The sequence below is a fragment of the Oryctolagus cuniculus genome, chromosome 2 (assembly GCF_964237555.1).
Source record: "Oryctolagus cuniculus chromosome 2, mOryCun1.1, whole genome shotgun sequence".
NCBI lineage: Eukaryota > Metazoa > Chordata > Mammalia > Lagomorpha > Leporidae > Oryctolagus > Oryctolagus cuniculus.
In genome coordinates, this window is record NC_091433.1 from 39904148 (window position 1) to 39928642 (window position 24495).

The following is a 24495-nucleotide window of genomic DNA, read 5'->3' on the forward strand; positions in this document are numbered from 1 at the left end:
CATGAAATCAACCATCACTATCTACCGAAAACTACAAAATCCTCGTAATGGAAGACATCATGTCTTCCATGATCTAAGTAAATGAGAACTAGAGCGGCACATGGATTGGGAAATTCAATCTCAATATATAACTAATCTGTACATACTGAACTAGAAAGTGAATGCATCACAACCAAAATGACAGTAATACTTCATGTATATTTTGGCAGGTTGATTTCTAAAATTCATATTGAATGATGAAGGAAACTAATTAAATAAGCCTTAAACATAACAAAATGAGAAAACTCATACTCCTGAGTAGACTTACCAAAGCTAAAGTAAAGTAGTGTGGTATTGATGAAAATACAGGAACAGATTAGAATAGAAAACCTAGAAAGAGACTCATGAATATCAACAGACTTTTGAGAAAGGTCAAAGGGAACTAATAAAAATGGAAATGTGTTTTCAATAATTACAGCTGGGATATATGAAAGCTTTATCCAAAAAGAATGTCAATATATACCTTATTCTTTATCTTTCAATTGACTCATTATAGATCATTGATATAAACATATACACACAAGTAAAACTACAGACATTCTAGAATTAAGGAGCAAATGGTAAGCCATTTCTTTGGATGCTCACATCCCATATCAAAGAGCCTGATTCAAGTCCCAGCTCCACCTCTTATCACAGCTTCTTTCTTACCCATACCTTAGGAAGGCAGCAGATAATGAATTGTGTACTTGGGTCCCTGTCACCGATGTGGAAGACCAGGATTAAGTTTCTAGTTCCTGGTTTTGGCCAGAACTAGCTTTGGTATTGCAGACATTTGGGGAGTAAAACAGTGGATGTAAACTTTCTATCACCCTTCCCTCTGACTTGCCATGAAAATGAAATATATTTAAAGATATTTCTAGAATTAATATAATCATAGAAGTGAACAGAATATCTTACCTTGTGTGTGGTAATAAATAATTTTATATGACACTGAAAACAATATTCACAAAAAAATAAGCAAATTAAGAAATCATTACAAATTAAAACTTGCTCTACAAGTGACAATGTTAAAAGAATAAAACACAAGCCATAGACTAACAGAAAATATTTATAAATTACATATTTTATAAAACAATTAAGGACTGAATTCAGGCATCTTGGCTTTGGCCTGGCCCCATCCTGTCTATTGCAGGAATTTAGGGAATCAAACAACAAATGGGTGACCTCTCTTTCTGTGTTTCTCTCTGCATTTCAAATAAAATAAAATCAAGTGAAAAATGTTTTAAGTATAAGAAAATATCAGAATGGCTTGAGAAAAAAATTTTTCAGCCAAGAATCTATATGGGGCAAAAGTACTCATCATAAAAACTAAAGCTGAATAATTTATTTGCTTTCAAAATAAGTTATTAGCATATGTACACTGAAAGAAAACTTGGAGGACTGAAAAGAGAAACACCACATAGTAACTCAGATAAAGGAAGAATGAAGAACCCAGAAATTGTATACAAATTAATGCAATATGTGCATGTATGTATGCATTTTCTTTTTAATTTATTTTCAAACATTATTCTGAATAAAGGAAGTCACACACAAAATGTACACACTACGATTTCATTTGTATGACATTCTAGAAGAAATCCAATTTATCTTTAGTGACAGAAAACAGATCACTGGCTGGGTAGGGCTACGAGGAAGGAAGGTTGGGAGGCAGGGAAGAAAGAAAGGAATATCATTATATTCGTAGAATTTGATCTGGAACTATATTGAATCTATTATAAAATAATTTTAAAATAAAGGGAGGGAGAAATTGAAATTGTGCAAAAACGTCACAAGAAAACTTTTAGAAGACAGAGAAAGTTTCCGTACCCAGTTAGTGGTAGTGAAAACAGACTTCACATCTGTCAAAACTCATCAAATAGAATTTTTAACATGGATTCCACTTTATTGCACATAAATTATACCTCATGAAACTTGAATCAGAAAAGAAGCATAAAACAAAAATCAATCATCTTGAAAAAAATAAATAACATAATATAAGCAAAGCGCACAATACCAGATTTTAAGACATACTACAGGACAGTGATAATCAAAACAGCCTGGTACTGGTACAAAAACAGATGGATAGAACAATGGAACAGAATAGAAACTCCAGAAATCAACCCACACATCCACAACCAACGTACGTTTGACCAAGGAGCTAAAATTAATCCCTGGAGGAAGGAAAGTCTCTTCAACAAATGGTGCTGTGAAACTGGATCTACGCTTGCAGAAGTATGAAACAACATCCCTACCTTATGTGTTACACCAACATCCACTCAAAATGGATCAAAGACCTAACTCGATGACCTGACATCCTCGTATTATTATAAAACATTGAGGAAACCCTGCAAAACATTGGCACACACACAAAGCGTTTTTGGAAAACACCCCAGAGGCACAGGCAATCAAATCCAACACTGATAACTGGGATTACAACAAGTTAGAAGCTTCTGCACTGCAAAAGATACATTCAGCAAAGTGAAGAGGAAACTGGAAGAATGGAGGAAATTATTTTCAAACTATGGAACTGATTAAGTATTAATATCCAGAATATGTAAATAGTTCAAGAAACACAACAACAAAACAAACAACCCAGTTAAGAAATGAGCAAAGGACTTAAACGAGCATTTTGCAAAAGGGGAAATCCAAATGGCCAACGGACACATGAAAAAATGTTCAGGATCGGCCAGCGCCGCGGCACACTAGGCTAATCCTCCGCCTAGCGGCGCCGGCACACCGGGTTCTAGTCCCAGTTGGGGTGCTGGATTCTGTCCCAGTTGCCCCTCTTCCAGGCCAGCTCTCTGCTGTGGCCAGGGAGTGCAGTGGAGGATGGCCCAGGTGCTTGGGCCCTGCACCCCATAGGAGACCAGGAAAAGCACCTGGCTCCTGGCTCCTGCCATCAGATCAGCGTGGTGCGCCGGCCGCAGCGCGCCGGCCGCGGCGGCCATTGGAGGGTGAACCAACGGCAAAGGAAGACCTTTCTCTCTGTCTCTCTCTCTCACTGTCCACTCTGCCTGTCAAAAAATAAAAAAATAAATAAATAAAAAAAAAATGTTCAGGATCACTAGCCATGATCAAAATGCAAATCAAAACGACAATGAGGTTTCACCACACCCAGTTTCAAATGGTTTTCATACAGAAATCAACAAACAAGAAATGCTGGAAAGAATGAGGAGAAAAAAGTACCCTAATCCACTGTTGGTGGGAGTGTAAACTGGCACAGCCACTGTGGAAGGCAGTATGCTGAACTATTTGTTGAACTCCTTACTTAGTACAGAGTTAATCTTATGCTTATAGAGTTAATTGAAAATGGATCTATGTAAAAAATAAGAATAGGAATAGGAGAGGGAGGGGGAAGAAGGACAGGAGTGTGGGTAGGACAGCGGGAAGGGTGGGAGGAATTACTATGTTCCTGAAGTTGTATTAATGAAATGCATGAAGTTTGTATACATTAAATAAAAGGTTTCTGAGGAAAAAAAAAAAAAAGGAGGGATATTTGCAATATCTACAACTAACACAGTATTAATCTAGAATACATAAGAAACTCTCAGAAAACAAGAATGAAAAGATAGGAAATTGAATAAAAAGAATATACAAAAGGTAACTGTATAAACAAAAAAAGATTCATCTTTAATACAAAATAATTCAAAATATAAATGATTTTCAAACTAACAAGAATCAGAAAGTTGGATAATATCAAATATGTAAAATTAAGCCAATGGAAAAGACACAACTGGGTTTTGCTGATAAGCCTTTTAACTGATGCAGCATTTGGTAAAGTAGACAGGAAATATTCAGTGAAATTTTATTTATATATGACCTAAAAAAACTTATTCTGGTAATATTATATGCTAACCAAAGAAAATAAGATGAAAAAAATGTGTCATATGCACAAAACAGAATTCAAGGTAATAGCGAATAGAGGGGCCAGGGCTGTGGCACAGCGGGTTAACGCCCTATCCTGAATCGTCGGCATCCCATATGCATGCTGGTTCGAGTCCCGGTTGCTCCACTTCCAATCCAGCTCTCTGCTTCAGCCTGGGAAAGCAGCAGAAGATGACCCAAGTCCTTAGACCCCTGCACCCGCCTTCAGATTGGTGAAGCTCTGGCCATTGTGGCCAACTGGGGAGTGAACCATTGGATGGAAGACCCCTCTCTCTCTCTCTCTCTCTCTGCCTCTCCTCTCTCTCTGTAACTCTGACTTTCAAAGAAATAAATAAAAACAGTGATAAAATACAATTAGGTGTTTATAAAGTGAAATTAATAAATTATAGGGCAAATACTGTTGAATAGGAAACTTACTGACCAATAAAATAATCCAATATGAATTATGTGAACTAAAATCATGCAGGAGCCAGAGCTGTGGCTTAGCGGGAAAAGCCACTGCCTTCAGTGCCAGCATCCCATATGGGAAGTAATTCAAGTCCCATCTGCTCCACTTCTGATCCAGCTCTCTGTTATGGCCTGGGAAACAGTAGAAGATGGCCCAAGCGCTTGGGCCCCTGCACCTGCATGGGACAATGGGAAGAAGCTCTGCCTCTGCCTCTCCATAAATCTGCCTTTCAAATAAACATTTTTTTAAAAAAAGTACACACATATACAGAATAAAACTATGAAGTTTTCAAAGAGACATTTATCTCTAACTCTCTTCTACTAGTATGAGCAAAGAGGAGGGTCTGGAAATGAGTAACCAACTGAGAAAAGGAATGATAGATAAAGAAAGTGAGAGACATTGCACATATGGATATCAGAGAATAATGATGAACTCGGCATACAAAATAAAAATGTACTCATGGATATTTATCTTCTTAAAATGTTTAATTTTAAAATAAGTTGTCTTCACAGTTTGGGCTAACTTATATTGAGCTACTACCTCTTAAAAGTTAGCCCAAACTGTGAAGACAACAGTATTCTACACATATGCTCCAGATTACTGTCTTTCTCCATATCAGAATGGATACAAAATTATTTAGAGAACATCAAAGATTCATCTCATCATCACTTTTTCCCCTCTAAACGGGATGTATTTATTTTTATGGTACATGTCATACTGCCAAGATCCATCTAATTTTAAATTGAAAAATATGTCAAGAATCATTCATTAGTTTAATTGAATTCTATGAAGTAGTAATTCCTTTCATTTCATAACGGTAGTTGAGTGTCCATGGAGTAAGACTATCTTAAATTGTCCTAAAAATAATCTTTTTACAAACCCCATAACAGTCTATCTTCTGCTTCAGCTTGCATCTTTTTCATGCTTTCGAAAAAATCAATGATATACTTATTTCCACAAGCATTTTTCCAGATAAAATTCTATTAGTAATAGTTTTTTCTTTATTTATTTATTTCTTTTGGAAGAATGACCCCTGATAGAGTGTAAGATAAACTTAAATGGCTATAAGAAAACCAATATGTCATAAATGACAGTTCCATCAGATGACACTACCTCAGAGGATAAAGAAATTATTTATTATTAAAGAAAGATATCAGAAGAAATAACATTTCAGCTGGACTTTGAAGTTAGTAAAAATACAAATATTAGGGGCAAGATGTTTCATGTAAACAGAACAAAGGAAGTCAGGATAATAAAGATTATAAAAAGAAACTGTTCATCTTTTTCTTTGAACAACAAATTATATAAGGAACTACATGAAATAAGACAGCAAAATAATATTGAAAGTTGAACTGATTATACATGAAGAATCTGAACTTTATTATATACCATTTGAGTAAAACATAATAATGATCTGTGAGATCCAAGACTGGGATATTAATCAGCTCCACGTAAGAAGCACAAAGAAATGAAATCAAAGACAGTGATTTATTAGAATGTTATGGTAAATGTACAATTAAGAGATGACAAAAACTTGAAATTAGATATCATGAAAACAGAGAGCAAAGAAATAATGCATTACAGAGAAGATATTTTTCAGGAAACAGAAAGCAAATAGATGATAGAGATAACAAATAAAAATTTTAAATGACTAGTATTTGTAGATTGGAACATTAGCAGTATGTTATATTCATGAACACAAACAGAAAAAGAGAAATATTAGATTTAATAAAAGAATTGTATTCCGATTGTAATGAGTTTGAAGTGCCTAAGATATCTCTAAAAGAAAACATGAAAAGAACAATTGTTTTGATTAAGGTAATGCTAGCTGATGTAACAGAAAAACCTTGAAATATAAGTGACTCAACACAATAAATATTTATCTCTTGCTCATATAAGCCTAGTAAGGGCATGGCAGGCAGAAAAGAATGTAATCCGCAGTAATTTGGGAACCTTAGCTGGAAATATCTATCATTTTCAATATATGCCTTTCAATGTTTCACTGGTCTTTAATACAGAATCAGGAGATAAGGAGGGGAGAATATGGAGAAAATTAAACCAAATCCCCAACAAGGTCAAAATAAAAGTATCAAACATCACTTCTGTCCCAACCCATCAGCACAAATCAGTTACAGAGGCATATCTAAGTTCAAGCTGAAGGTTAAATTTGAGGTAATTGTGTAGATAACTACCTCCTGGCATCAACACTGTAATTCAAAGAGGAGATATACTTATCTTTGATGGATGACTCACCATAGTAAGGTAAATAAGAGAATGTAACTACATGTTAAGAAGAGGTCAGAAATACAGATTTAAACTTGAGAGGAACAAACTTAAGTAAAAGCAGAATTTACAATGAAATATGACATCCAAAAGTACAAAGTATAAAAAGAAAATAGTCAAAATACAAGCTAAAAGAGATCATATACTTTCTGAACTGGGCTTCAGAAGAAGTAAAACTCACACAACCTCAGTGCCACAGAGTTTAAAGGATGGCTTTCAACAAATTATGGGTGGGGCTGGTGCTGTGGCATAGCAGGTAAAGCCTTCGCCTGCAGTGCCAACATCGCATATGGGTGGCTGGTTTGAGACCCAGCCACTCCACTTCTGATCTAGCTTTTTGCTATGGCCTGGGAAACCAGTAGAAGATGGCCCAAGTCTTTGGGCCCCTCACCCACGCAGGACACTCAGAAGAGGCCCCTGGCTCCTGGCTCCTGGTTTTGGGTCAACACAGCTGATCAGTCATTTGAGGAATGAACCAGTGAATGGAATAACTCTCTCTCTCTCTCTATCTCTCCTTGTCTCTGTGTGTAACTCTGACTTTCAAACAAATAAATAAAATTTTAAAAGTACAGGCAATAAATATTACCAAATCATGAAGAATGAGGCAAGTAATATGAGATTAAAAAAAAATCAATGGGAAATGATGTCAGTGAAAAAAAACTGTCATTTTATAATAGTATAAATTTAATAATTATGAAAAGGGAAGCCATACGAAATGGAATGACTAAATTTAATAATTATGAGAAGGGAAGTCATATGAAAGGCAATGACTTGGTGAATTGTTGAAAAAATTGAGTCCATAGAAAGATTAAACTTTATAAGATATAAGAAAGGAAGAAAAAAGAGATTAGTGTGTAAAACCATGTTAAGTACATGGTAGGCTGTAGGGAATTTGTTGGGTTTACAAAAATTGAGAAATGAGATCACATCTAAGAAGCTTCTGCACAGCAAAGGAGATAGTCAACAAAGTAAAGAGGCAACCAGTAGAATGGAAGAAAATAGTTTCAAACTATCTATCAGATAAAGAATTATATAGGGGGCAGGTGCTGTGGGGTAGTGGGTAGGGCTGCTGCCTGCAGTGCCAGCATCCCATGTGGGTGCCAGTTCAACTCCCAGCTATTCCACTTCCAATCCAGCTCTTTGCAGTGGCCTGAAAAGCAATGGAAGATGGCCCAAGTCCTTGGGCCCCTGCACCCACATGGAAGACCCAGAAGAGGTTCCTGGCTCCTGGCTTCAAATCTGCGCAGCTCCAGCCATTGCAGCCATGTGGGGAGTGAACCAACAGATGAAAGACCTCTTCCTCGCCCCTTTCTCTTTTTCTCTCCCTCCCTCCCTCTCTCTTTGTAACTGTAAATCTGCCTTTCAAATAAATGAATATCTTTAAAAATGAATTAATATACAGAATATATAGCTCTAGAGACTCAAGTGACAAAGCAACCTACTTAAGAAAAGAGCAAAGGATATGAACAGATATTTTTCAAAGGATGAAATACAAATGGCCAATAGACACATGTCTTATGGAAGACAGTATGTAGTTTTCTCAGAAAACTAAAAATAGATCTACAATATGAGCCACTGGGAATATATCCAAAGCAAATGCAAACCACATATGAAAGTTATCTGAACCTGCATGTTTCTAGCAGCTCAATTCACATAAGCTACAACTTGAAACAAATCTAGATCTATCATCAATTCATGACTGCATAAAGAACATATAAACACAATGGAGTATTACTAAGCCACAGAAAGAATGAAATCTCAAAAGCTGCCACAGAATGTATGCAACTGATTATTATGATAAGTGACATAGGCCAGATCCATAAAAGAAAATATCATTTTTATTTGTGATACACTCACACACACACACACTATAGGTTTAATGATCAGTGATTATCTTAAAATTTTCTGTACCTGAGTGAAGTGGACATTTTTCATTTGATTACTGTTGTAGCCCATGCCTACATTCCTGCTGAACTATGATCTTTTTACTTTTTACTTGTGAAACTCTTTATTCAGTGGAGTATTATGTCTTTGACTATAATATAAATTAAAAAATGTTATCTCAAAAATTCAAAAAATGGAAGGAAAGAAGGGAAGAAGAAAATTATAATTATATTCTTCCAATTGTACATATGGACTATACTGAAAATGTTCTCTTTGTATCAATATCACACTAACATGAGAATTGATGACAGTTGTATTGTAGTAATTATGCATGTATTGTGACCCTGAGAAACTAACGTGTTAATATATTCCCTTTTTAAAAAGAAGAGTAATCTGAGTAAGATTTGGAGATAATAAGCATGTCTACAAGGGAAAGAAACAGCTTTTACTGGAAAAAACTAAATAAAATTTAACATCTTACAGGAAACTCAGTATCAAGACAGATTTTGAATGCATAAGGTATTATAGGTCATGTATTTCTTAGGACCAAAAGTTTTTGAGCCTCTGAAAATGTGTAAATTTTGAAAAGTACAAAAACATTTACACTATAATTATGGATTTTTAAGTAAATGTATATACAGTTGTACAAATGTACCTAATTTTACGGTGTTTTTCCTTATTGTGCCTCACAAATATTATAGTTTTTACAAATTTGAGGTGTGTTGTGGTTCTAAATTGAACAAGCTTATGTCTCCATTTTTCAAACAGATCAAAGGATTTTTAGCTTTTTTAGCAATAAAATACTTGTAGTAAGGGTATACACATGTTTAGACATAATGCTACTACTAACACAATAGACTACAGTGTAGTATAAACATAACTGTTATATACACTGAAAAACAAAAACAATCATGTAACTCAAATAAGGAACTGTGTATCCAAGGTATGCTTACATGGGTCAAATGACAACAATTTAGCTCACTTCATTTGTAGGTATAGTGGCACTTAATTGTAACGTAATTCATTTGAATTTGTTGGTTTAAGTGAAGGGCAGAATTTCCACAGAAAAAGAGTCTAAAGATCTTTAAAGGTTCTGAGACTTAGTTCAACACAATCATAGCTTAAGAAATAAAGATGCTTTAAAATAATTAAAAATGAAAACAATCTCAGTACAACAACGAGTATCTAAGTGTCCCTGTGTATCTAAGTGTTCTGCAATCATGGATTCAGTCAAGTATCAATTGACAATATTCAGGCAAAGTACCATATCCTTACTGATCATGTACATTTTCCACTGGTCATTGTCATTATTCCTGAAACAACAAAGTAAACAACTATTTACATTACATTAAGTATTATTGTAAGGTCTAGATTTTTAAAGTATACAAGAGGATGTGTATATGTTATGTGAAAACAATAGGTCATTTTATATAAAAGACTTAAGCATCTGCATATTTTGCTATCCACAAAAGGGACAGGAAACCAATCCCTCACAGATAACAAGAAATGACTGCATATAATAGAATTATCATTCACTCCCAAGAAGGATTGACGTGCTATACATGAGGCAACAAAGCTGAACCCTAAAAACAATGCATAAAGTGAAATAAATCAGATACAAAAGAATAAATAATGGGATTCCATTTATTTTAAATATCTAGTATAGGTAAAATCGTGGAGAGCAAAGGTACAATAGAGATTACCAGGTCTATCGGGAGGAAAGAATGCAGAGCCATGACTTAATGAATACACAGTTGCTCTTGGAGATGATGAAAATCTTAAGAAATTGAGATAATGGTTCTACAATATTTTAAATGCAATACCACTAAACTATATACTTAAAAGTGTTAAGATGCAAAATTTTATGATTTGGTGCTCTCAGAAAATGGGTAGCACTTAAACATACAGGAAGGATATTTTGTAATGTTCCACTTTGTGTATTCCTATACTGCTTCATGCTGTTCACTGTCACAGTTCATAAACATTGACAATCAAGAAGAAACAGAGAAGGAAAATTGAAACAATAAAACACAGAATATATTTTTAAATTAAAAAGATACAAAAGGTCATAACTCCTAAACCTGAAAAAGAGACCAAAATAACTAAAATTTTTATAAACACAGAAGACACTGAGAAGGTAAACTGACTACTGAATCCAGTACGACTAAAACTTATATCTAGAGAACAGTCTATTTTTGGAGTTATATTATTTTTTTTAAATATGGTATTTTAATGAATTCAACTATATAAATTATCAGTTTAAATGTGAATTATCTAAATACACTGATTAAAAGACAGAGATTGACTCAGACAAAATAAAACCAAGACCCAACGTTGTGTTTTACAGATCAAAGCAGCCCACCAACTACAAGCAAAAAAGTTTTGAGAGTGACAGTATTATTCCATAGTGGATAAAGCCACTGCATACAATGCTAGCATAGCATCCTATATCAATAGTACCAGTTGACATTGCAGCTGTGCCACTTATGCTCCAGCTCCCTGCTAATGGACTAGAGAAACCAGCAGAAGATGGCCCAGAGATTGGGTCCCCATCACCCATGCAGGAGACCCAGATGATGTTCCTGGCTCTTGGCTTCAGCCTAACCCAATGCTGGCCACTGTAACCATCTGGAGAGTGAACTAGAGGATGCAAGATCTCTCTCTGTATCTCTCTATCTAGAACTCTGACTTTCAAATAACTAAGTAAATATTTTTAAAAAGACTATTTTAAAAACATTTTGAGAAAAATGTAGATGAATTTACACATTCAATATTGAATTATGAAGGAATGTTAAAAAGTATTAGGTTATATCTCTATTCCATGTTATTTGAGTTCATCTAAAATATATTCTGCCTCAGAGACAGTGCTTTCAAAGTCAAGACATCATGAAAAAACTAGCACTTTGTCCTACACTGGAAATAATTTGGATCCAAGTGATCCAATACATGTTATATAAAATGAAACAAATATATATACACTTTCACTTCAGAAAACACATGCTTCATCAAATTTCATTAAATAAGGTAACAGCATTCCTCATTAGGTGAAGTGTCTTGGCAGAACGGAGTCAGAGAAACCAAAATACTTATTATCCTCTGTGTTTGTGAGTTGCTCTGTTTCTTCAGGAAGAATGGATGACTGCCATAGAAAAGCATAATTCTCTATCAGAACTTGGTAGTCACACATCAAAGCATAACTTGGCCCATTTATCCTGCGTAGAGTTAAAGTATGAAATGCTTTATGATTATATAGACATGCATCAATGCTTTATTGGAGGCGCTCAGTCCTTATTTTCAAACCAAGATCACTGGCAGCTTAGTTCTCATTTGTCTTCTGGGAAGACCCTGAGTGTCACACTTAGAAGAAATAATAATATGTTCACATTTGCTTCTGTAGCTTATCCCAAGACCTGAGGATTCTCAGTGGCATTTGACCCAACCCCAGAAATTTTATTCCACATTATGTCTGCCTTTCCTAGGGCTATTTTTCATTCCAAAATCTGCGCGCACGCACACACACACACACACACACACATCATCTCAAGATCAAACTCTAAAATTGATGCTAATGTCCCTGGATCCTCTTTGTTAATTAGTTTCCTTTAGTATGTAACTGCCTTTTCAAAATTCAACTCATTAGAAATTTTACGTTTTATTTTGAGATTTTTTTCTCATTTTGACTCCTTCAAACCTCTGTTACTTTAAAATGTCCCTCTGATAGTCTCCTTCCGGCTCCTTCCGGCTTTCCTAACAGAGGCTTCACCAAAGAGTCCTGGAGTAGAGCAGCCTATTTCTGTGCTCCCTTGAGGAGACTTCCCTAGCCTTTGCTCACTGTTTGTTCCTTACAAGCTGTAGGCTGCCTGATGTTTGGATGTCTCTCTCCATTAACTCTTGCCTTTCAACAACTCTTCAGTTTCTTGTTTACCACCTTCCCAGTTACAGCTCTTGGCTTACTGTTTCAGTCTGTGTGTCAACAGATTCCTTGGCAACTTCCTGGGTCACCTCTTGCCCCTTCTTCACCACAGGCTGCTTAGCAGCAATCTGACTTTGCAAAGACAGCCTGTCAGCAGTTCGAAGTGTGGATTTTATCTTCAGTGTCCTGGACTGTGCTCATTTCAATTATATGAAAAAGCAGCAAGGGTGACAGAAGTAGGTGACCACCTACACTGTGTCAATAAAAAGGCACAGGGAATAAGTCCTGTCCAGTATGCCTGAAATCTCATATGAGAAACTTACTTCCTGATTTCAAAAAAATAGTATCGTTAGAGCAGACTGAACAAAATGCAAATGCTTTCTTCTGTTTAACCTCAGGTTTTTCTCCATATAGACAGTACAGTATTTACCCTATTACACATTCTACCTTGTATTATATATTGTAATTATGTTTATGTTTCTGTGCCTTCAAGACTCTAATTCTAAGCCGTCCACATCATAGTATTTCAATCTTTATATCCTAGTAGGTAAGGCAGTACACATTAACAGTGGCTCTTAGCATATGCTTGGTGAACTGACAAACAGGCAGAGCTAAGAAACTTAAAACAATAATTCCAGTATCAGCTAGAGAACTGACACAATCGATGCAGAAGAAAACCCAAATAGGAACAGCTTAAACATAGCATGGGGAAGTTTTTGCATGCTATGAGAAGTCTAAAGGAACCCATAAGTCTTAGTAATCCCTGGCTTTATTTCTCTCAAAGTTATAGATGGATGACCTAGTTCCAGTCATCACACATATCTTCCAGGAATGAAGCAGGGGCCAGTTAGAACATACGTAAGAAGGGTCAGTCATTTGTCACACTGATTAAGATCCTGGTTTTTGAAGCTTGCATCTACAATCAAGTGGCAGGGTTGGAATTCTGGTTCAGCTTCCAATTCCAGCTTCTTGCTAACGCATACTCTGGGAGGCAGCAAGTGATGGCCTAAATACTTGGCTTCCTGCCACCCAGATGGAATATCTAAACTGAGTTCCTGGCACCTAGTTTCAGCCTAGCTCAGCCCTGGCTATTGCATGCATTAAAGCATTAAATAAGTGAATCACAAGATGGAAAAGATACCCCCCCCCCACTTACATCTCTCTCTCTTTCTCTCTCTCATGAAAAACTGTAAAAAACCTATAGCAAAAAAAAACAGAACATTCCCAGAAATCCCATCAGATTTCTGTGTGTGTGTATATATATATATATATATATATATATATATAATTGGACAGAATTGTGACAGAATGTCTCCCAGAGCATAGGAAGATGAGAAAATGTGGGGGGGGGGGGGGCGAGGGGGGTTGTGAATTTGTTTTCGCTTGCAACAATAGTGGAACGTGGCAAGTAAGGAGAGACTGAATACTGAGTGAGTCACAGGAAATATCATGGGGGAGTAGTTAGGTGCACTGAGAAACACATGAGTGCTGAGAGAGTCGATGTAAATGGAAGACAAAGAACATACAGTCGCTGCTGTTTCTTCATCCTGACTAGCCATGACAGACAGAAGCTGCTCATTCTGACCCTCCAGCCAGAAAGTCTGACTGAAGGCCCAGCTTTAATCGAAATCCTAATACAACATCTTTTTGGCTTTTATTCAGCCCCTACACAATCTTCCTAAATAATGTTCTTCCTTAACACATTCTATGTACCTGGCACTCTGATACAAAGTAATACAACAAATACACCTTCAAGCTTCACATTGTAAACTGAACTTGGCAATGACAGAAGTTGTCATTCAATGGTCCACTTAAGAGGTATTTAGACTAGCCATGTGCTTGCTGAGTGAGAGTTCCATCTAGGCAATGATGGCTGCAGAAAGTGAACGTGGAGCTCAGCCAAAAGTCCTCAACAGGTAAAGTGATGAATTGTGCTACTGTTACAGAGAGCTGGTGCAAAATGGCACAAAGGAGGAGGCAAAGGAAGTAAGAAGCATCGTGGGTTCCGTGATTTTTTTCAGTGGAGCAAAGCACAAAGTTTAACGGGTAAGGACAATGGTAAAGAGACAAGCTGAAAGAGAGGTAAGCAAGAACCAAAGAGTATTGGGGGTCAATGAGACTCTGGATTATTTTGAACTGATTTTAGTTCTATGCTTTAGGAAAATGCACTGGTCTCAGTGAGGTTATTGAAAAGTGGCAAAATTGGAAAGAATTAAGGGGTTTTCCAGTTATCCAAAATATGAGAGGCCTTTGGGCAGGTTTTTGTTTGTTTGTTTTTTTGTTTTTGACAGGCAGAGTTAGACAGTGAGGGAGAGACAGAGACAGAGAGAAAGGTCTTCCTTCCATTGCAAAACATTTGAAATGTGTTTTAACAGCTTATTTCCCACAGCAAATTTAAACGACCAATGGAATAATATGCAACACCAGGTTTTATTAAGGAAGAACATGCTTGTTAACACGTTTCCATGGTGAGCTCCTTAGTAACCTTCAAAAGTAGATAACAAAATGAAGACCTTATTACGTTGACCTTTATAGCAATTAAAGAATAAAATTTGGTATATAAAATATCAGAAAAATATTTTAACTCACAAGGAAAACTACACAAGCTTCACAAAGCCAATGAAAGTAATTAGATACTTAAATAGAATGGTAACGCACATTGGGATTAGATGATGGTTCCAGATAAAAACAAAAAAAGTGACGAACTGAAAGCATGCTGACAGTCTCTAAAATTAGCTTTCTATCATCTTGCTTTTATATTATTCTTAAAGGTGCCCTAAACTCACTAACCCAGGACATCCAGTCCTTGTCATTACTTTTTTAAGCTCAGCTATGCTAATAACAAGAAATTTCCTAATACTCCACCTGGTTTGAAAAAAAATTACACAGAAAGAACACATGTTCAAATTAATTCAGATTTCCAGATGAGAAAAACATCTGCTATAATATTATGGATAATATAATATTATAGGATCTCCCAGGGCCATCCTTGTTCCACATCTGGATGGAGTCCTGGCTGCTCCACTGCTTCTTCAGCTCCCTGCTAAGGCACCTAGGAAAGGTGCTTGGGCCTCTGACACCCATTTGGGAAGGGGTCCTGACAAATGGCCTCAGCCTGCCCCCCCCAACCTAGCTATTACAGCCATTTAGAGAGTGAACCAGCAAATAGAAGATCTCTCTCCCTTTCTCTCTCTCTCTGTCTCTCCCATTCATTCCATGTTTTGGTTCCCCCTATTCTGTTATAAAAGATTAGTTTCCTCTACGCACTGGGGAATTGTTTGATTTTTAAGAACAATTAAATTAACAAATTACTAGAAATAAATAAGCATGATTGAAGTACAGACATAGCTCAGTGGTTTATGAGCCCACTTTATGTCAGAAAAGATTCTAATTAAAATTGTGACTTTTCCACTTATGAAATTAAGTAGCCTCACCAATAATATAAAATAATAATGCTTTGTGCATAGAGTTGTGGTGAGAAATAAATGCTCATAAGGCCCCTGACCTAAATTTGGCATACATTAATGTAAAAGATCTATTAGTAACATTATTTGCATTACTCTTTATTAGAAGACACTGAGGCTCTGACAGTCAGAAACTTGTCCAAAATCTCAATTTCTCACAGAATATAAGAAACCAAGATTCAAACAAAGATCTTCTATGAGAGATTCACTGCTCTTGAGTTTCAAAAACCTCATTTTTAGAAGATATTCATTCAGAGAGCAGGAATTAATGGGAATACTGTACTGAACATATGGCTTCAGAATCAGGTGAGAAAGGAGAAAATACAGAAGAAATTAAAAGCAAAGGCAATCTGTGAAATAGAACTACACACAGAGTAGTTCTGCAAATTATCGAGTTTAGAGCAGAGAACCTGTAGGAAATAGTTAAAGCAATCAAGATAATTTGGTCTGAGAAACACAGTGGGGGAAATAATTGCAATAGTCAAGTTTACAGAAATGTGGTGTAGAATATTATGTACAGTATCAGTTTGAAAGGATGGTTTAAATCTTCCCAAAGGATTAAAAATTAAGAATAAGAGAGAAATAGCTGTTATAAAACAGATATTCTGCTGTCAACTCTAAGAATTTATAGGGGTGGTGGTGATTTGGGGGCCATCATACATTGACAGGGAATAGTGTTATTTTAATTAACAGATAAATTAGTTTCATATTTGCAAGTCCTGCAGCAATAGCAAGCTCTTGGTTTGTAAGAAAATGCCAAAATTTGGATTATTTTCACACAATGGACATTTTAAAACAGAACATATTTGAATATTTGTGTCACAAAGATTGTTTTTAAAATGCCCATGAGCTTACCAAAAAAGGAATTTTTCACAGAAATGTCATTTAAAGGGCATAATAGGCAAAGCCTCCGCCTGCAGCGCCAGCATCCCATATGGGAGCTGGTTCACCTCTTGGCTGCTCCTCTTCCGATCTAGCTTTCTGCTATGGCTTGGGAAAGCAGTAGAGGATAGCCCAAGTGATTGGGCACCTACATCTGCAAGGGTGACCCAGATGAAAATCCTGGCTCCTGGCTTTGGATTGGCCTAGCTCTGGCCATTTCAGCCATTTGGGAAGTGAACCAGTGAATGGAAGACCTTTCTTTGTCTCTGTATCTCCCTCTCTCTGTCTGCAGCTCTACCCCTCAAATAACTAAATAAAATCTTTTAAAAAATTCATTTAACAAATTCTGTTACCATCAAAGAATTTGATTATGCAGTAAAATTTCATCTAAGTATAAAATTTCACATTTATAAAATAATATATTATTGGGCATTAAGCTTGAATTATAGAAGTTTAGGAATTTGGTATTACAAAATCTATTAAGCTGACCACTGACTCCAGATACAAGCATGGGTAGGAGTACCAAAAAATCAAACATGTTTTTCTAGATAATTACCATACTGAATAACTTAACCCTGTGTATAAAAAAGCCCACTACTATCTAACAGCTAAATGCGATTTTCCAAACAATGCCTAAAATATCACATAAACATAATTACAGAGTCACACTAGGGGGCGCTCTTCACACTGAAATAATGGATGACATATTTTAAAACACGTGGTGGTCTCAGCTGGCAAAATGAAAGATTTTTCTAAGCATGTAGTACTTGCAACAAGTGTTTATCTCTTGAAAACGTTTGCTGGCAACACACACATTTTCTTTTGCGTCCAACTGTGGAGTTAAGACTATCAAGTTAGTCTTTCAAGTAAAACATTCTCAGCTGATAGGCAGTATTTTATTCTGGAAACATTTGGCTACTTAGACTGGCATCTGTCTCATTCTTTTTGTAGTAAGACTGAATCTCAATAACTACCAATGCTTAAAAGTATATACAATTTTTAATTGTAATTTATTTTTTAATTTTCTGCTAGAACTTTAGTTTCCCCATAAAAAGGAGAGAGGCAATTATCAAAGTAATCTAATATGAACATTCACAGTGAAATTCTAATCTAGGCAGTATGAGCTTTTTCCACATTTTCTCTTTACCTGGTAGGAGCTCTTTATGTCCAGATGTTCTCCTCAGGAAGTTGAAGATTCAGCTTCCTAAAAATACAATTAGAATATTATTATCAGGCTTCAAAGAAATAGCAAATGGTAGGAGCCAGCACTGTGGAGCAGCGGGTAAAGCAGCCGCCTGCAGTGCCAGCATCCCATATGGGCACCTCAGCTGCTCCATTTCCAATCCAGCTCTCTGCTGTAGCCTGGGAAAGCAGTAGAAGATGGCCCAAGTCCTTGAGCCCCTGCTCCCACATGGGAGACCCAGCGGAACCTCCTGGCTCCTACCTTCAATCAGTCCAGCTCCAGTGGTTGCAGCCATCTGGGGAGTGAACCTCTCTCTCTCTGCCTCTGTCCCTCTGTAATTCTGTCTTTCAAATAAACAAACAAATCTTAAAGAAAAAAAAAATAGCAAATGGTACAAGATAGGTAGAGGCTATGTTACCCAGAGAAAAGATCATTATATACTACTTCAATCAACATTATTTTCACACAAAAAACAACTAATTAAAATAAATGTTGGGGCCATCACTGTGGTATAGCAGGTAAAGCCACCACCTGTAGTGCCAGTATCCCAAATGAGCGATGGTTCAAGTCCCAGCTGCTCCACTTCTGATACAGCTCTCTGCTATGGCCTGGGAGAACAGCAGAGGATGGCCCAAGTCCTTGGACCCATGCATCCATGTGGAAGACTCAGAAGAAACTCCTGGGCTCCTGGCTTCAGATCAGCGCAGCTCAGGTCACTGCAGCCAATTGGGAAGTGAACCAGCAGATGGAAGACCTCTCTTTCTCCACCACCCTTCTCTCCCTGTGTTAACTCTTTCAAATAAATAAATAAATCTTTAATTAAAAAAAAAGAAAATATACCTAGAGAAAATGATACACTTCTTTACTACCTTGGACTAAAGTATACATTAATGATAGGAAGTTGTACCCAGAAATTAGATTTTAATATGTTTTTTGAGGATGTTAGGGAATGGGGTTGGGGGAGTGAATAAAAGAACATAGGATGAAAGGAGCACAGGCCACAGATGAGAAAATCCTTTGGGAAATATGTGGCAGAACAGGTGTCAGATGACCATTATTGCCCACTTTATACATTGTAGATCTTCACAGTGAAAAAAAAAAAATACTGAGAGGTTCACCAAGCCATATGCAGCTTTGTTCAATGAGAAGCCAGGACTGATATAAAAAACAATCTAGCATAAGGTAAGGCTGCATGAGTTTCCACCAATTTGCAACGGCAGAAAGCAGCAGCATTGTGGTTCCTGTTAGAAGCAAGTCCTGAGCCAGCTGAAGGGAAATGGGAGAATTTACCTCCCACTAGGTCTGGAATGGTTGCTAGCAGGGCATCAAGTGACATATATTAGTTTTTATTTATTTGAGAGGCAGAGAGACAAAAAGAAAGATTGAGACAGAAAGAGCTCCCTTCTGGTAGTTCACTCCCCAGTGCTCCTAACAGTTGTGATTGAGCTGTGGCCTGGGCTAGGAATGGAGAAAGCAATCTAGGTCTCTCATGAGGGTGGCAGGAGCCCAATTACTTGAACCATTACAGCTGCCTCCTAGAATCTGCACTGGCAGGAATATGGGACCAGGAATCAAACCCATACACTCCAATATGCAAGGTTGTTTTCTTAATCACTGAGTTAAATGCCTGCTGCCAACATATATTTTAGAACAAGTCCAAGTGACAGCTGAAGCTGAAGATAATTATTGTAACAAGAAATGTCAAGTTTAAAAAGTTTGAGAAAAAAGCAATTCTATAAGCACTTAAGATTCTAGTTTACCTGAAATTGCTAATCAAGATGAGGAACAAGGCAAACTGCATTCATTCATTCAACAATATTTCAGGAGTACTTATTTATATGCCAGAACACTCTTATGGGTCTGAGACAGAGAAATTAATAAAGTAAACAATATAAAGTAAGCAGTAGGTGATAAAAATGTTTGGTTCACAGAAGATAAAGCTAAGTTATAAGGTGGAGGGTTGTTCCCTCACTGACAGTTGTTAAAACCATAAAGTAACAGGAGAAAATGAGTGCAGAGGAGACAGGGAAGAACTATCTGGGGGTGGATACACTCCTGAATATCCCATTGTCCTCACCTCCTGGTAGTCCTGCTCCTGTACAATCCCCATCCTGTGTGTGGACAGGCCCTGCAATTTGTTTCTAACCAACAGAAGAGTGGCAGGAATTAGCTCAAAGGATGTATGTGAATTAACACAGTTTGATTACATTACCCCATTATATACAATGGTAGTCTCAACCTAGTAGGATTTTTACCTCATGACTTAACTTTTGTGAAGCAAATAGCCACATGGAGAAACAACACTTGACAAAGAACTGAGAGCAGCCTTCAGTCGCCAGCTTGCAAGGTCTCCAGCCTCTGGTGAACAACAACAAAAAAGGCCTTCCCTCATATAGCTACAAGGAAATAAATTCTGCTAATAACCTAAGCTTGTAAAGATATCCTTCCCTAGTCAAACACTGGAGGACACCCTAGCCCACCTGACACTCTTAACTGCAGCCCTGCGGAGAATTCACTCAAGCTAAGCCCAGGCTTCAGTTGCAAAAAACTGTGAGAAAATAAATGTACATTGTGTTAAACAACTACATTTATGGTGATTTGTTATACACCCATGGGAAGTAACCGTAAGTCCTGCTTAAATTCCAATATTTGGAGGCCAATGAGATATGAAAGTGGCAGAACAAGGACCAAGGAAGACCAGTGAAACAGGAAGAAAGCCAAAAGAAAAAGCATTTGCCCGAGAGTAAAGTTCATTGCCAGCTTCCTCAGGAAGGTACAGAAACAAAAAGCAAAGGGGAGGGGCCAGCGCTGTGGCACAGGGGGTAAAGTTGCGCCTTCAGTGCCGGCATCCCATAGGGCGGCAGGTTCCAGTCCTGGATTCTCCACTTCTGATACAGCTCTCTGCTATGGCCTGGGAAAGCAGCAGAAGACGACCCAAGTCCTTGGGCCCCTGCACCCACATGGAAAGTCCTGGGGGAAGCTCCTGGCTCCTGGCTTTGGATCAGCGTAGATCCGGCCACTGCAGTCAACTGGGGAGTAAACCAGCAAATGGAAGACCTCTCTCTCTATGCCTGTCCTTCTCTCTCTGTCACAAACACCTTCACTCCAGCCTCAGGGTCCTCGATGTTACCCCCTCCCAGAAGGTGCTAAGAAGGGATGACACTCTGGTAATTGGTAGATGCCAGAAGGCAATGCAGTTCTTTCTGTTTAGATGCGCATTCATTAACAATACTGGTTTACACACTGAAAGATTCACAGCAGATTTTTGGTGTCAATGAAATTTCCTGCAGATATTTTATAGGGGGAAGGAGATATTTTTAATCAAGCCAGATGCTCACTGCTAAGTAAATTATATTCAGTCTTATCAGACACTTTGGTGGACACAACTAGTGCCAGAGTTCCACTACTTCACTGTATTAAGGCTTTGAAGGTTGGTATCTCAAAACTGGCTAACACATAATACTAATCAAAGTCAACTCATTTTAATTACCAAATATCTCAAATAAGCTACTTTTATACTTTTCATTGTTGCAAGACATGCTTAAATTGCCTTTTAATTTATTTTTCAAAAATATTCAATACAATCAAATCTAATAAGCAAGGCCCTGGGTTAACAAGGCATGGCTCAGTAAGAGGCTGAAGTGCTGCTTTTTTACATTTATAATCTGTAAGCAAATACTATTTATAAAGTACTGTTGGTACTGTCATACAAAAGCTGTGTTGTGTCCTGATGTAATGAGTACTCAGCTTTTATCTGACTTATCTATGGTGAGAATCTCATTTTCCTATAATGCTTTGAAAGCAATTTTTCCACTATTCATTCAATAGATTATTGAACACTTACTTAGTTACATAGAAGGGCAAGTTGTATAAAAGAGAAGAATTTTAAAGTTCTTGTCCTATAATAGACATCTAAAATAGGTCCTTTATATCCAATATATTTTACGTATATGTATATATTAAAAAACACAATTTATCTACACGTACTTTACATACTTAGAAATACAGCTCTGCCCCTTGCACCATCACCTTTTTCTCAGGTTTTGCCCAATCAAGGCTAAAACACTGAATCAAGTGCTTCTATGTTTCATTTAGTTCAGTTTAGTGGTTCTCATTTGTCTCAGTAATGTCCTTTTCAGGCATTCTGAAGTATAATGCTAAAATGGCCTGAACAGTTTTGAACTGATTTTGTTGCAGTTTTCCTATTTTTTTTCTTTTCATACCTTTCCTCATTGGAATGTAAGCTCCTACATAACAAAAAAAATGTATTAACTTTTCAATGATGTAGGTTTTCATTCACAGTATGCCCTCAATAAATATTAGTTGACTTACAGCTTCCAAAATATGCAATTGGACAAGAAAATGGGAATACACTGTTAGATAAATATGAAAAACCACAGCTAAATAAGGGCCTATGTCATGTTCAACTACAGCTTTTAACTCAGTAGTTTGTTAAATGACTTCTGGACATTTACTATCTTTTAAATGCCCATGTAGTAACAACATCTGAAAATTAAATCTAGCTCCGTGGTTTCTCACAGCAATTACAAAAAGGAAAACACAGATTGTGTAGTCATTTTTCCAACAAAAGAAAGCACTTCTTTTTATCAATCAAAAAAAATTTCCTGGATGATAAAGCAAAATTTATTGCAAGGATCATTAGTTTCAGACAAAAACAAGAAGAGAACACATGTCTTTCTTAATGGTCTTAGAGGGAGATGGATAAAATGAGTTCTTCTTGCTAAAATTAAGATACTGGATTGAATGTAATATAAGACTTCTTCCAATATTTATCCTGAAATTCCATTGGCTATCACTCTTTTTATTACACTTGAACATTCCCTAAAAATTATTCATTAGGACAAGATGGTGAACATATTTAAGACCAGTATTTTAAATATCAGGCTGCTAAATGAAGAGGTATTTGAGGCCGGCGCCGCGGCTCACTAGGCTAATCCTCCGCCTAGCGGCGCCGGCACACCGGGTTCTAGTCCCGGTCGGGGCGCCGGATTCTGTCCCGGTTGCCCCTCTTCCAGGCCAGCTCTCTGCTGTGGCCAGGGAGTTCAGTGGAGGATGGCCCAGGTGCTTGGGCCCTGCACCCCATGGGAGATCAGGAAAAGCACCTGGCTCCTGGCTCCTGCCATTGGATCAGCGTGGTGCGCCGGCAGCAGCGCGCCAGCCACGGCGGCCATTGGAGGGTGAACCAACGGCAAAGGAAGACCTTTCTCTCTGTCTCTCTCTCTCACTGTCCACTCTGCCTGTCAAAATAAAAAAAAAAAAAGAGAGAGAGATATTTGTTGTACTTTCTTTTTTTTAATTTTATTTAGCAAATATAAATTTTGAAAGTACAGCTTATGGATTACAATGGCTTTTTCCCCCCTTAACTTCCCTCCCACCTGCAACCCTCCCATCTCCCGATCCCTCTCCCATTCCATTTGCATCAAGAGTCATTTTCAATTATCTTTATATACAGAAGATCAATTTAATATAGATTAAGTAAAGATTTCAACAGTTTGCACCCACATAGAACATAAAGTGTAAAATACTGTTTGAGTACTAGTTATAGCATTAATTCACATTGAACAACACATTAAGGACAGAGATCCTACATGAGGAGTAAGTGCACAGTGACTCCTGTTGTTGACTTAACAAATTGACACTCTTGTTTATGGTATCAGTAATCTCCCTAGGCTCTTGTTTGAGTTGTCAAGGCTATGTAAGCCTCTTGCGTTTGCCGACTCTGATCTTATTTAGACAAGGTCATAGTCAAAGTGGAAGTTCTCTCCCCCCTTCAGAGAAAGGTACCTCCTTCTTTGATAGCCCGTTCTTTCCACTGGGATCTCACTCGCAGGGATCTTTCATTTAGGTGTTTTTTTGTTGTTGTTGTTGTTGTTGTTTTTTTTTTTATCAGTGTGTCTTGGCTTTTCATGCCTAAAATGCTCTCATGGGCTCTTCAGCCAGTTCAGAATGCCTTAAGGGCTGATTCTGAGGCCAGAGTGCTGTTTAGGACATCTGCCAATCTATGAGTCTGCTGTGTATCATGCTTCCCATGTTGGATCATTCTCTCCCTTTTTTATTCTATCAGTTAGTATTTGCAGACACTAGTCTTGTTTATGTGATCCCTTTGACTCTTAGACCTATCAATGTGATCGACTGTGAACTGAAATTGATCACTTGGACTAGTGAGATGGCACTGATACATGCCACCTTGATGTGACTGAATTGGAATCCCCTGGCATGTTTCTAACTCTACCATTTGGGGCAAGTCTGACTGAGCATGTCCCAAACTGTATATCTCCTCCCTCTCTTATTCCCACTCTTATATTTAACAGGGATCCCTTTTCAGTTACATTTAAACACATAAGCATAATTATGTGTTCATTAAAGAGTTCAACCAAAAGCATTAAATCGAACAAAAAAAATACTAAATGGGATAAAGGATTAATTTGTTCATCAACAGTCAGGGCAACGGCTGATCAAGTCACTGTTTCTCATAGTGTCCATTTCACTTCAACAGGTTTCCTTTTTGGTGCTC

The 24495-nt window shown here is 37.2% G+C and overlaps 1 protein-coding gene across 10 annotated transcripts in view; it reads right to left on the minus strand.

The window, feature by feature from the left end:
• Positions 1–24495, minus strand: part of COX7B2 (cytochrome c oxidase subunit 7B2) — a 154748-nt gene that overhangs the window by 75298 nt on the left and 54955 nt on the right. For 4 of the 10 annotated variants that reach the window (XM_008248480.4, XM_008248493.4, XM_008248488.4 and 1 more), the window contains exon 2: positions 17925–17981. The gene's annotated coding sequence lies outside the window, so the exon portion shown is untranslated. Of the gene's footprint in view, positions 1–936; positions 970–9793; positions 9832–17924; positions 17982–18221; positions 18246–20215; positions 20240–24495 lie in introns of those variants that run through there. The other 6 variants (XM_051831381.2, XM_051831360.2, XM_008248497.4 and 3 more) reach the window with 5 other exon arrangements.